The following is a 13,283-nucleotide window of genomic DNA, read 5'->3' as shown; positions in this document are numbered from 1 at the left end:
CTCTCCCCAGAAAGACAGAGAGAGACAGAGAGATAGAAGCGAGAAATCACTCCCCCACAGGGGATGGCCATGCCACAATCCCTTCCCCTCCATTCCCCTCTCAGGATTTTGGGTACACACACACACACACACACAAAAAAAAAAAAAAAAAAAAAAAAAAACCTGGTGTGATTTCCAAGCTGCCAGCTCTGAGACTTGAACTGTGCACTTGACCACATGAGATACAGCCACCCTAATCACCATGCCACCTGGCTGGCAGAGTCTTTTTAATTTTTAAATAGCAGCCTCACTGATACATAATTCATGTGCATTATTCCCATTCCCCCAGCCCAGGCAACCACGAATCCGCTTTTTGTCCCTGTGATTGGACTATTTTCTGGACATCATGTGGTCTTTTGTGACTGTGTTCTATCACTTGTTCTCAAGGGTCACCTTTGTTGGAGCATGTACCAGAACCTCGTTCTCTAGGGCTGAATATACCATGTTGCATTTATCCATCCACCAGTTGATTGACATTTAGGATATGATTACTTATTGGTGATTGTGAATAATGCAACCATTATGCCAACTGCTGATCCCTGTAGTATCTCTTAAAACCAAGCTCCAGACGGCATCCACTACCACTGTCACTGTGTTGTACTGTTCTTACATCCAGCCCTGATTTATGTGGGGAAGGATCACCAATAAGGTAGATCCTAAGAGAGGTGAGGATCATTAGGCGCCATCTTGTAGGCCAGCTACCGTAAACAGGTTGACTTCAAAGTTCTCTTCTGTTGTCCTGAGATGATCCAAATTTATAACCCCCAGGCAGGAGGTCAAAAAATATGTCAGCCCAGCCTCTGTGGCACAGGCTGTAGCCTACCTATCTGCAATGCTGGAAGCCACATTGAGCTGACCATGGGTTCGGATCTCTCAACCTGGAACACACTGGGGATGTGTGTGCCTAAGATCCTGACTAGTTGGAGGGCTGGGCAAAGGGGATCAGGACATGACAGAATTGTTGAGGCTGCCTGTCTCTTTCTCGCACAGTCTCTCTAGTGAAAAAAAAAAAAAACTTCTTTCAAAGAGTCGATGTTTGTTGGCTCCTGACAGCATTGTGGCTTGATCCCTCCTCTGGGTGGATTTAACAACCCGCAGTAGAGCTTCAGAACTCTCCTGTGGAGGAATTTAAGGAGAGCCTTCCATACGACACAATAGAATCAAGATAAAGAACGTGCAATCTGCCCCTGCCCTGGACGTAGGGTTCCCTGAGCTTCACCAGGAAGGAACCGGTGCTGTCTCTATCTCCATCAGTGAGACCTTCCTGGAATGTCATTTGGGTTATTTAATCCTGCAGTCACATCTACATTCTCTCCTGGCATATCAGCAAGTACTTATTAAGCCTCTACTGTGTACCCGAGAGCAAATCTCGGGATCATCTGAGACTCCTGTGGATGGATAAGCCAAAACGCCCAGGCACGACCAAAATAGACTGTTGTCAAACCCACCTGTGCTGAGGCTTCAAAGGCAAGGAACTGAAACGGATTTCATTTTTTGTGGTGGGGGAAGGACAGAAGGGGGAGGACTGTGGGTGTGTTTTAGGCTTTAGAGAAGTCACAGCCACAAAAAATCTTTCAGATTTCTTTTCAATTTAGAAAATCCCGAGGACATAAAAGACAAAGACTGAACAATTCTATTATAGAGAAGACTGAAGGTACCTGACAACACGATTTACTTCATTTTTAAAAATTATTTATTTAACTTTATTTATTTACTCATTTATTTTAATTTGACCAGAAACAGACAGAAAGAGAGAGAGTAAGAAAGCAAGCCACCAAGTCCGGGACTCCAACCGTGGTCAGTCATGTGGGAGGGTCCAGAGCCTCAACCACCACACCACCTGCTGGTCCCCACAATTTACTTCTTATCCAGAATTAGATGTTCGAGGGCAGAGAGGGAGAATAGCTGTAAAATACGTTACTGGAAATCAGTGAAATCAGAATATGAACTGTGGATTAGATCCGAATATTAGGTCAACGTTCACTTTTCTGAACTTTATAGTTAGATGGTAGTTACATAGTCAAATAGATTTGTCTGTCATGACAAAAGATTTAAGGGTATTAAGGGGTATATCTGTCTATAACTTAACCTTCAGGTTGTTCAGGAAAAAAATCTAAATATAAACACACCCAGTGGGTGGGGGGACAAATGTAGCAACATATGAACGATGAATGAATCTAGGTGAGGGGTGTTAAGAATTTTAAAATTCTGTTTGTCACTATTTTTTTTTAATAATTATTTTATTTCACTTCATTTATTAATTTATTTTAATTTGACCAGAGAGGGACAGAGTGAGAGAGACAGGGAAAGACAGACCTGCCAAGTCTGGGACTTAAACCGTGGTCAGCCATATGGGAGTTCAGCGCCTCCAATCACCAGTCTACCTGCCAGCCTGTTTGCCACTTTTTTTGTTCATTTGAAATTAGTTCAAATTTAAAACAATTTTTTTTGGAGAGATTTTTGCTGTAGGGCACATGTGCTCACTAGAGACACAGAGATGGAGAGAAAGTGAGAAATCATCCCACCAGGGGATGGCCACACCACAATGCTTTCTTCTCCATTCTCCTCTCAGGATTTTGGGCATGCGTGCACACAAGCCTGGCATGAGTTTGAAGCTGCTGGATCCGGGACTTGAACTGTGGTCAGTCATGTTGGAGTCCAATGCCTTAACCACTATGTTACCTGCTGGTCTCCATATTAATTTTTTTTTTTTTTTAAGAAGAGGGAACCCCTGATAAAGGTGAGGGAAGACTGGTGGCACCACTTCTTCGTGGACTGTGGAATGGTAATAGTAGGGGTCCGTGGTTGCCAGCTACCCTCATGAACAGGCCCCTGCTGGGCCCAGAGGGATGGAGGTGATAACTGTCTGAGTTGATAGCATCACCTGCCCACTGTTAGGAACCCCAGCAATACCCAGGCTTTGCACTGACTTCGAGACCCCATAACCAGCCACTGAAAAACCAGCAGTCTCACCTCAACCTCTCACCTGGGGTACCTCGATGGCTCCTGTGTGAGGAACGCGCTGGGCTGTCGCACTGCGTGCTTCTTGCTCCTCAAAATCGAGCACGTCCTTCTGCTGAGGGGGGCCCTGGGCCAGAATACAGAAACCCTCTTGGCTCCCTCCAGATATCAGAGGGAACCTGGCCAGAAAGCCATGGGACAAAAGTCCCCAAGCTTCCAAGAACACCTAGAACTGCAGAGTCAACCAAATGTGTCTGAGTTGGCCCTGAGTAAGAGTCCCACACCCCACCACAGTGTCTCTCAGCCTCAGATAGCTGAGCGCACCCTGAATTATGTTCCAGTGAATGGGATGGAGCCAGGTGGGAGCCCAACCCACACGAGAAACAGATCTTCCAGCCAAGATCCAGAGGACACCCCAGTTAAACACGTCGGCCCTTCGGCTTTCAGACTCACTAAATATGAACCCTCCGGAACAGTCCCAGTGCCAACCCGGCCTGGCTCTCGCCATCTGCTCTCCGGAGCCGACCCACTGACTTCCAATTAAGTAGTAAAATGAGTGGAAAAGGCACCTCCGGGCCCAAAGGCTTCGAAGAGGAGGAGGAGGTCAGGGAGATCCCAGACTTGAGAACGTCACAGAGCACCTGTGAGAACAGCCAGGGAAGAAGGCCTTTCGAGCTCCCTAGAGGGGCTCACTGGACTGTGATGGCTCCAGGCAGGTGCTCCTCTGGGGACCAAGAACTCTCTCCTCCAGCCTCTTGGACTAGGGAAGGCCGGCCTCAAGCTACTCAGCACTGGCAGATGATGCTCTGGCCTCCCTGGTTCCCTGAGGTCAGGCCCCAGCAAAGCAAGTTCTCAGGTGCAGACACACTGTCTTAGTGAGGACTGAGTCCTGTCCTAAGCCCTTCCAGCTAGCAAGTCATACAGTTCTCCAAATAACCCTCTGAACATGGTATAGCACTATCTTCATTTGACAGATGGGGAAACAGAGGCACAGAAAGTCTAAGTAATATGTCCAATCCTTGACCCAGGAAATCACAAAGCTAGGATTTGAACCTGGGCATAGCTCAAGTCTGCTTTTAACCACTTCCTTAGGCTAGGCTTCCGAGCTCATGCTACATGCTGCTTCTAAAGAAGCCATCAGTGGGCCCAGCCATGGTGGTGATGGTGGTGCAGGAGGAGCTCAGGGCTCTGCAAGGCTAGAAGCCACGTGGAAAATGGAGGGTTTGGTTCCCAAGTCAACATGTGCATGCCGGTCTGTGATCCTGGTCACCTGGGAAAGGTGCAGGCAGATGGGCTGGATGGCACTGCAGGACCCTGTTGAGGGTACCTGTGTTTCTCTGTCTCTCTCTCATGAAAGAAAAAACTTGGGACCGGCAGGTGGTGTAGTGGTTAAGGTGCTAGACTCCCACATGGCCGACCACGGTTCAAGTCCTGAACTGGGCAACTTGAAACTCATGCCAGATGCATGTGCCTGTGTGCCTGAAATCCTGAGAGGAGACTGGAGGAGAAGGGATTGCAACATCATCATCCCCCTGAGGGATGATTTCTTGCTTTCTGTCTCTCCACTGAGTGCACGCACCCTACAGCAAAAAAACTCTCAAAAAAAGAAAATAACTTAAAAAAAAAAAAAAGAAAACCCGTAAGTGAGGAAATAAGCACGACTTTGAAAATTATATATAGACAGGAAGAGATGGCTAGGTGTTTGCAAAGCGGGATTGAGAGGTGATAGGAAGGAGGCACGGATCTCACAGCTGCCTGGTGCTCTTACAGTCTGAGCCCTGTCAGTCAGTTGCGCATTCACTTCCTCCTTCCTCCTCTCCTGTGGAGAGCCAAGCAGAGTTAGAAGGGGGCCTGAGAGCCGCACAGCTGAATTAATGAAATGAAACCTGAGCACAAACAGCGCAAATGATCAGAGGAGGAGGATTCGGCCCAGGGAGTGGTGCCAAGTGGGTGCAGGGAAGGAAAGTTTCCTCTCTCCCTGACCACTGCCCCCACCACAGGGGGCCCTTCTGTCCTCCAATCCAACCCACACTCAGCAGCCTGGTTTAGCACTTCCCACACTGCGGTGGATTTTCCTGCTTGCTTCTCAGTTACTGACTTCTGTATCCCCAGTGCTAGGCACGGACTCCATGTTTACTGAATGACTTTCTGATGAAGGAGGTGCCCAGGGACAAAAGTACAGGTGTCTTAAGGAGGAGCAGGCATCCAGACTCACCTGAGCAGGGGACTAGCACAGCTGCCTCTCAAACTACAGTATGCAGAAGAAGCACCTGGAGACCTTGCGAAACTGCAGATCCTGGTTCTGCAGGTGTGGGCCTAAGTTTTCTTTCTTTCTTTTTTTAAAATTTGCTACAGGGTGTGCTTGCTGGAGAGAGCAGAGGAGGAGGAAGGGAAAGGAGAGGGAGGAGGAGTGAGAATGCACCCCCCACCCCACGTGGAGGTGGCTACGCAGCAGCAATTTCTTCTCCTCTCAGGATTTTGGGCATGCACACGTGACTGGCATGTTTTTCATTTCTTTTCAGGTTTTTGCCATAGGGCACGTGCCCTCATGGAGAGAGAAAATGAGAAATTACTCCTGGGGGATGGCCATGGTGCAATCCCTTCTTCACTTTCCTCTTGGGACTTTGAGCACACATGCATACCCACCCACCTGATCAGATTTTCAAGCTGCCAGGTCCAGGGTTTGAACTGTGTTCAGCCACGTGGGAGCCCAGCTCCTTAACCACCGTACCACCTGCTGCCCCCTTGGCATGTTTTTCAGGTCGCTGGGCCCACAGACACCCATACTGGATCCAGCCTGCTTTACCACCATGCCAACAGGCTGGCTCAAGCTTCTTTATTTCCAATAAGCTTCTCATCCCTGGAATCCACTTTGAATACTGAGGCCCTAGAAGATCCCTGCCACTAGCCCAGCCCCCAGGGAGCCTCATTCCACATCAGGACTCCCTTTCTCACCCCTCTGAGCCTCTAAGGCTGCTCACATAGCCTGAGCCAGTCTCTGCTCCCATTTTTCCTCCTGCTCAGACCCAGGACTGAAGACCCCCAGCCTAACCCTACAGTTTCCACAGAGCATGGTCTGCTGGTCCCGAGGGAGGCTCGGTGAAGGGTTCTGTGATCCAGGCCGGCTGATGATGAATCATGACACGGGGATCCTAGTGGGGGTGTCTATTTCCCTGTCTCTGTATCTCTCATGGAAAAAATAGACTACTTAAATACACACACACACACATACACACACACACACACACACACATACACGTATTTCTTTTTTTCATGCCTGGTTCAGCCTCAGTCACTGGACAGTGGCCCCATCTCTGCAGCTTCAGGCCCCTCGAGGCACACCCCTCTCTGGGTCCCTTTGACTATCTGCCCCAGGTGCCACACTGTCCCTGCTGGTTCTTTTCATCTTACACGCTTGACTGGGAAGAGTTCTTTCTCTAATTTTCACTCTTTTCTTTTCTATATCCCACTCTCTTATATTTTCTTCCAGTTTTTGCTATAGGGGTATGTGCTGACCAGACCAAGTGAGAAATCACCTCCCCCGGGGGATGGCCACAACACGATTCTGTCTCCTCCACTCTTCTCTTGGGATTCTGGGTACACACGTGTACACACACACACACACACACACACACACACACACACACCCCAGGATGTTTTTCAAGTTGGCAGGTCCGGGACTCAAACCGCTCAGTTGGCCATGCAGGATCCAGCTGCCTTACCCTCTGCACCACCTGCTGGCTCCGTTCGACCCTTCTGACTGTGTCTGTCTCCTGGTAGGACTCTTACTGATACAAAAAGTAGTACTTTTCATAGATACAAGATCCTTATTTTTACTTAAGTCAAAGAAATGAAGCTCTAATCATAGAATCTGGGGCTAAAGAGAATTCAGAGAAAGAAGATATTTTTGAAGAGGAAGTGCGTGGGTGTCTCCCGGTACCTTGAAATCCAACTACAGCCATGCCCGAGAGCTAGTTTCTCATTAATTCTACTCTCTTCAACTGCCATATGAGAATCCGCCCTGTTCCAGGCCCAGTGCTCGGGACTGTGGGAACCAGGGACGATGGATTGAGACCAGGCCCTGTGTCCCAGAACCTCCCAATCTGGGCTGCACAGACGGGGCAGGATGAATGCCCTGGAATGGAATTGAATGTGACAGGCAGCCAAGCAGGCAAAACCAGAGAGATAAGGACCTAATCGGAGTTCAGACAGAACAGTGGGAGAACAGCGGGGGAGGCTTTGCACTGGACCTGGGGCGCCTCATGGGGTGGGGGAGGAGGTCACACAGGACTGGGCCCGATGTGAAGCAGGCCCATCAGCATCTCAGCCCAGAAGCCAGAGTAGGCCCCTCTCTGGGCCTTCTCCAGGAGGTTGGCTCAGATATCCAGGCCATTTCACTTGCTCCTCTGCCCGGAACTTCCTGCACCTCGGCGTCCTGTAAGGCTCCCCTGACCACATTGTTGACCGACCCTATGCATGAGCACACACGCTCACTCAACCCTCCCAACTACCATCATTCATCCCATTTCTTAGCTACGCAAACTGAGGCGCAATCAACTCGTCACATCAAATCCCTTCTCCTCCACTTCTCCAGTCCCATCAGGATTTGGGGCATGTATGCATATGTGCCCAGCATGCATTTTGAGCCGCTGGAGTCCATCTGCCTGTCTATACTGGAACAGCCCTCCTGAAACCACTCATAGGCGGTGCAGAGCACTTGGAGTAGAGCATTTCCTCCAACTCGCAGCGCCCCCCTGAGGCGGGTCCCAGTATTATCTCCCCTGCACAGAGAGTAAAGCTTGATCCACCAAGAGCTGACTCCCTGAAGGGCCCAGAGCCAGGTAGTGTAGTCAGGTTCTGACTCAGGAGACCAATTCCAAGTTCATGGCCCCAACCACTACATTCCTTGAGGGGAGGACCCAAGGTATTATTTTTTTTAAATAGCACATTTTTTATTTTTAGGTTTTTCTCAGAGGGTGAATGTACTTTCCAGAGACAGACGGGGGCGGGGGTGTGTGTGTGAAAAATCACCCCCCAGGGATGATGGCCATGCTGCAGTCCTTTCTCCTCTTGGGATTTTGGGCACGCACACACACACACCCCTAGTGTGATTTTCCAAGCAGCTGGGTCTAGGACTCCAATCGCGGTCAGTCCTAGGGGAGTCCAGCATCTTAAACACCACGTCACCTGCTGGCCCCTAAAGAGTATTTTGTTTCTTAGATTTTTGCTATAAGGTGTGTGCACTTGCCAGAGAGAGACACAGACAGGCAGACAGACAGAAAGCAAGAAATCACCCCCTGGGGGGATGGCCATGCTGCAGTTCCTTCTCCTCCATTCTCCTCTCGGGATTTTGGGCACACACAAACCCAGCATGAGTTTCAAGTCACCGGGCCCTGGATTTGAACTGCGGATGACCATGAGGGAGTCCAAGACCTTAACCACTATGTCACCTGCTAGCCCCAATAATGCTTCTTTTAAAGAACATTTTCAGATTTATAGAAAAATTATAAAGATAATAGAGTTTTCCATATACCCTATGCCCAGGTTCAATTATTAACATTTTATATTAGTATGAAATATTTGTAATTAAGGCACCAGTACTGATTTATCATTATTAAGTGAAGTCCACAGTTTATTCAGATTGCTGTAGTTTACCTAATGCTTTCTTTATGTTCCAGGATATGTACTCTACTGAGTTGTCGTGTCTCCTTAGGATCCTCTTGACTATGACAATCAATCGGACTTTGTTTTTGATGGCCTTGACAATTTAAGAAAATGTGGTCAAGTAGAAATAACATAAAATTTACCATTGTAATAACTTTTAAAGTATTTTTATTCTTTAAGGTTTTTACCATAGGCGTTAGAGAGAGACAGAAAGACAGTGAGAGGGAAAGTGAGAAGTCCTCCCGCCCCGAGGGATGACCACGCCACAATCCCCTCTTCTCTCTTCTCCTCCTGGCATTTTGGGCATGTGTACACACAGGCCAGCATGATTTTCAAGAAGGCAGCTCTGGGACCCAAACCAGCCATGTGGCAGTCTAGCACCTTAACCACCACACCAGCTGGCCCTACGCCCTCACCATTTTTAAGCATACGGCAGTGTTAAGCTTATGCACGTTGTGGTGTTTCCGGTCTCCAGAATTTCATCTTGCAAGACTGAAACTGTACTCATTAAATACTCCCCATTCCCCTCGTTCAGCCCTCAGTAATAACCACGGTTCTGCCCATTCCCCTCGTTCAGCCCTCAGTAATAACCACGGTTCTACCCATTCCCCTCCTTCAGCCCTCAGTAATAACCACGGTTCTGCCCATTCCCCTCGTTCAGCCCTCAGTAATAACCACGGTTCTGCCCATTCCCCTCGTTCAGCCCTCAGTAATAACCACGGTTCTGCCCATTCCCCTCGTTCAGCCCTCAGTAATAACCACGGTTCTACCCATTCCCCTCCTTCAGCCCTCAGTAATAACCACGGTTCTGCCCATTCCCCTCGTTCAGCCCTCAGTAATAACCACGGTTCTGCCCATTCCCCTCGTTCAGCCCTCAGTAATAACCACGGTTCTGCCCATTCCCCTCGTTCAGCCCTCAGTAATACCCACGGTCCTGCCCATTCCCCTCCTTCAGCCCTCAGTAATAACCACGGTTCTGCCCATTCCCCTCCTTCAGCCCTCAGTAATAACTACGGTTCTACTTTCTGTTTCTATGACTTCGACGACTTCCGATACCACGTGTAAGTGCCAGCATATAGGATTTGTGACTGGCGTATTTTACTTAGTATCCTGTCGCTAAGGCTCATCCACGTTGTAGTATGCATCAGAATCTCTTTTTCTTTTAATTTGCTGGAGAGCAGGTGCACTTGTGAGAGAGGGAGAGAGAAAGATACCCCCAAAGGGGATGGTCACGCCGTAATCCCTTCTCCTCTGTTCTCTCTCTTTTTTTTTTTTTTGAGAGGTTTTTCATATCGGAGCGTATGCTCACCAGAAAGACAGAGAGACAAAGAGACAGAAAGTGAGAAATCACTCCCTGGGGGGATGGCCACACCACAATCCCTTCTCCTCTATTCTCCTCTCGAGATCTTGGGCACTCACACACACGCGCCTGGCGTGAGTTTAACCTACCAGGCCCAGGACTTGAACTGTGGTCAACTACATGGGAGTCCAGTGACATAGCCATTCTGCCAACTGCTGGTCCCCATCCTCTGTTCTCTTTATGGAAGTGCACATGAACTGTGTAAGGGGGGCTAGCCCTCTGTGAACATTCTTACACAAGTCTGTCTTTTTTTGCTACAGGGTATGTGCACTTATCAGAGACAGAGAGAGAGGGAAAGTGAGGACCAGCAGGGGGCATGGTGGTTAAGGTGCTGGACTCCCACGTGGTTGACCGTGGCTCACATCCTGGAACTGGCGGCTTGAAACTGCCAGGAGTGAGCATGTGTGTGCATGCCCAAGATCCCAGGAAGAGAAGGGATTGCGGTGTGGCCATCCTCCTGTGGGAGGCGATTTGTCACTTTTTGTCTCTGTCTCTCTAGCAAGCACATGTGCCGTATAGCAAAAATCTTTTAAAAAGAGAGAGAGAAAAAGAGAGAGAGAGAGAAAGAGAAAGTAAGAAAGCAGCCCCTAGCCAGGATGGCCATGCCACAATCCCTTCTCCATTCTCCACTCAGGAGTTCGGCCCACGCACACATGAGACCAGCATGTTTCTCAAGTCACTGGGCCCAGGACTAGAATCATGCAGTCAGCCAGTGGGATCTGGTCACCCTAACCTTCGTGCCGTCTGCTGGCCCACATGTACAAATCTTTCTGTGAGCAGGTGTTTTTATTTCTCTTGGACAATGTTTTTGTATTACACATTTCTGATCTACCTACCAGGGCTCAGCACCTCATCGTATTGCAAACACTAGGTGATTAAATGAACCAAGTTGCGGAGTCGAGATCTGGGAGGAGGCAACAATCACTTCGTGTAATAAAGCAGCACCTTCCGAAGGCGAGCATAGACCTGAGCGCCAACACCAGCAGCTGAGGCCGAGTGAGGAGGACATCCGAGGCGGACACTTACCAACTCAGTTACAGAGTTCTGGAAAAGGACAGGCTTTGAGGAGCCAAAACATGGGAACAACCGGAGGCTTCCGGAGAATTCTCTCCCACATACTGGCTGGACACGGAGTCCTAGAGGGTGTCCCTGCTGGTGTCACAATCCAGCCCTGCTGGCAGGAAGTGGGGCGGTGGGTGGCAAATCAGGCTCGCAGTGTGTTGGTGAGATTGTTTTCAGAATGCTTGTATCTTGTCAGGGAGCACTGGTACCCTCTGTGTGTCCTCTCTGAATCTAGTCCTGAGTCACCCGCCCACTGGGAGAGTCTGTCCTGGCCAGGGATACTCCAGAATGAGAGACGACGCAGCAATACTTCTTCCTTGACTCCGGAAGATATCTGTGCATAGTCAGAAATCTGGGTTTCTAACTAGCCATGTGTGCTTTTGTCTCTAACGTTCCTTCCAGCTTGGAAATATTTTGACACAATTGTACTTTCAATTAAAAAGATACGTGCTTACATAAAAAGTTAGAAAATATAAATAAGGGGCCCAGCAGGTGGCGTGGTGAAGTGCACTGAACTCCCACATGGCCAACCATGGTTCGAGTCCTGGACCTGGCGGCTTGCTTTCTCACTTTCTCCCTCTCTGGTCAAATATATTTTTATATTTATATATATGTATATATATATTTATATGTATATACACACACACATATGTGTATATATATGAATAAAAAACGTTAAATAAAAAATAATTCTTAAAAAAAAATAGGTATCAGGACCAGCAGCTAGTGTAATGGCTATGTTGCTGGACTCCCATGTAGTCAACTGTGGTTCAAGTCCCGGACCCGGTAGCTTAAACTCACACCGGGTACATGTGTGTGCATGCCCAACATCCCGAGAGGAGAATGGAGGAGAAGGGACTGCGGTGTGGCCATCTGCCCTGGGGGTGATTTCTCGCTGTCTCTCTCTGTCTTTCTGGTGAGCACATATGCCCTATAGCAAAAACCTCCCCCCAAAAATCTCTGTTTTCCTCCCAGGATTTTGGGCATGCACATACAGGTGCCTGACGTGTTTCAATCTATAGGGACCGGGACTAGAACAGCGACCAACTACGTGGGAGTCCAGTAACGTAGCCATTATGCTAACTGCTAGTCCCACAAATTTTTTTAAAAATTAAAAAAAATCACTCCTAATTTCACCACCCAGTGCTATTTCTTATTAACATTCACTCATTTCTTTCTTTCTTTTTTTTTTTTTAAAGACAGATTTTTCTGTAAGGCACATGCGCTTTCTAGAGAGACAGAGACAGAAAGTGAGAAATCACCCCCCAGTGGAGGATGGCTTTGCTGTAATCCCTTCTCCATTCTCCAATTAGGATTTTGGACATGAATGCACAGTCGTGATACATATTTATTTACTTGTAATTTTTTTGGTAAAAGTTTTTGCATTAGGGTGTGTGTGCTCACTGGAGAGAGACAGAGACAGTGAGAGAGAAAGTGAAAAACCATCCCTTGGTGGGAGGGGATGGCCACGCAACAATCCCTTCTCCCAGGATCTTGGGCACAACATGCACATGTGCCCAGCATGAGTTTCAAGCCATTGGGTCTAGGATTCGAACTGTGGCCGCCCATGTTGGAGTCCAGTGACATAACCACTACACTTAATCTGCTGGTCTCTATTTGATGTGATTTTCAAGCCACAGAGTCCAGGACTCTAACTGTGGTTGGCCATGTGGGCCTCCAAAAACCTCAACCACCATGCCACCTGCAGGCCCAGGCTGCTCATATTTTAATGAAACCATTCTGCTGTGTAACCTGCCTCTCACTTCACGGACGGCGGCGAACATTGTCCCATGCTGGCAAGCACGCTCCTCCATGGTTCTACTTTTTCATGTTAACATTCTCAGGGTTAGATCTTGAATGATTCCTAGTCATTTCTCTAGGATAATTCCTAGAAGTAGAATTTCTAGGTTAATTATTCATCACATGATGAGGCTTCGCCAAAATGGCCTTCATCCCTGTCTGTCTGCCTTTGTGTTTTGTTTTTGTCTTCAGGTGTGTGCACTTGCTGGAGAGAGACAGAGGGAGGGAAAAAAGTGAGAAATGGCCTTCCGGGGAGATGGCCACATAGCCATCTTTTCTCCTCTCAAGATTTTGAGCATGCACACATACGTGCCCAGTGTGATTTTTTTTTTGAGAGGTTTTTGCTATAGGGTGTGCGTATGCGCCAGAACGAAAGAGAGAGACAGACAGAAAGCGA

General features: G+C 48.3%; 1 long non-coding RNA gene across 1 annotated transcript in view; it reads left to right on the top strand.

Moving 5' to 3' along the window:
- The window catches only part of LOC106735770 (uncharacterized), an 18,809-nt gene extending 7,309 nt beyond the window's left edge, over positions 1 to 11,500 (top strand). Inside the window, exon 3 of the long non-coding RNA XR_001371008.2 lies at positions 10,864 to 11,500. This is a non-coding gene — a long non-coding RNA (uncharacterized LOC106735770). The remainder of the gene's footprint in view (positions 1 to 10,863) is intronic.
- The last annotated feature ends 1,783 nt before the right edge of the window (positions 11,501 to 13,283 follow it).

The sequence above is a fragment of the Tupaia chinensis genome, unplaced genomic scaffold (genome assembly GCF_000334495.1).
Source record: "Tupaia chinensis unplaced genomic scaffold, TupChi_1.0 Scaffold000523_1, whole genome shotgun sequence".
Lineage (NCBI taxonomy): Eukaryota > Metazoa > Chordata > Mammalia > Scandentia > Tupaiidae > Tupaia > Tupaia belangeri.
This window is presented reverse-complemented; position numbering and strand designations above follow the sequence as displayed.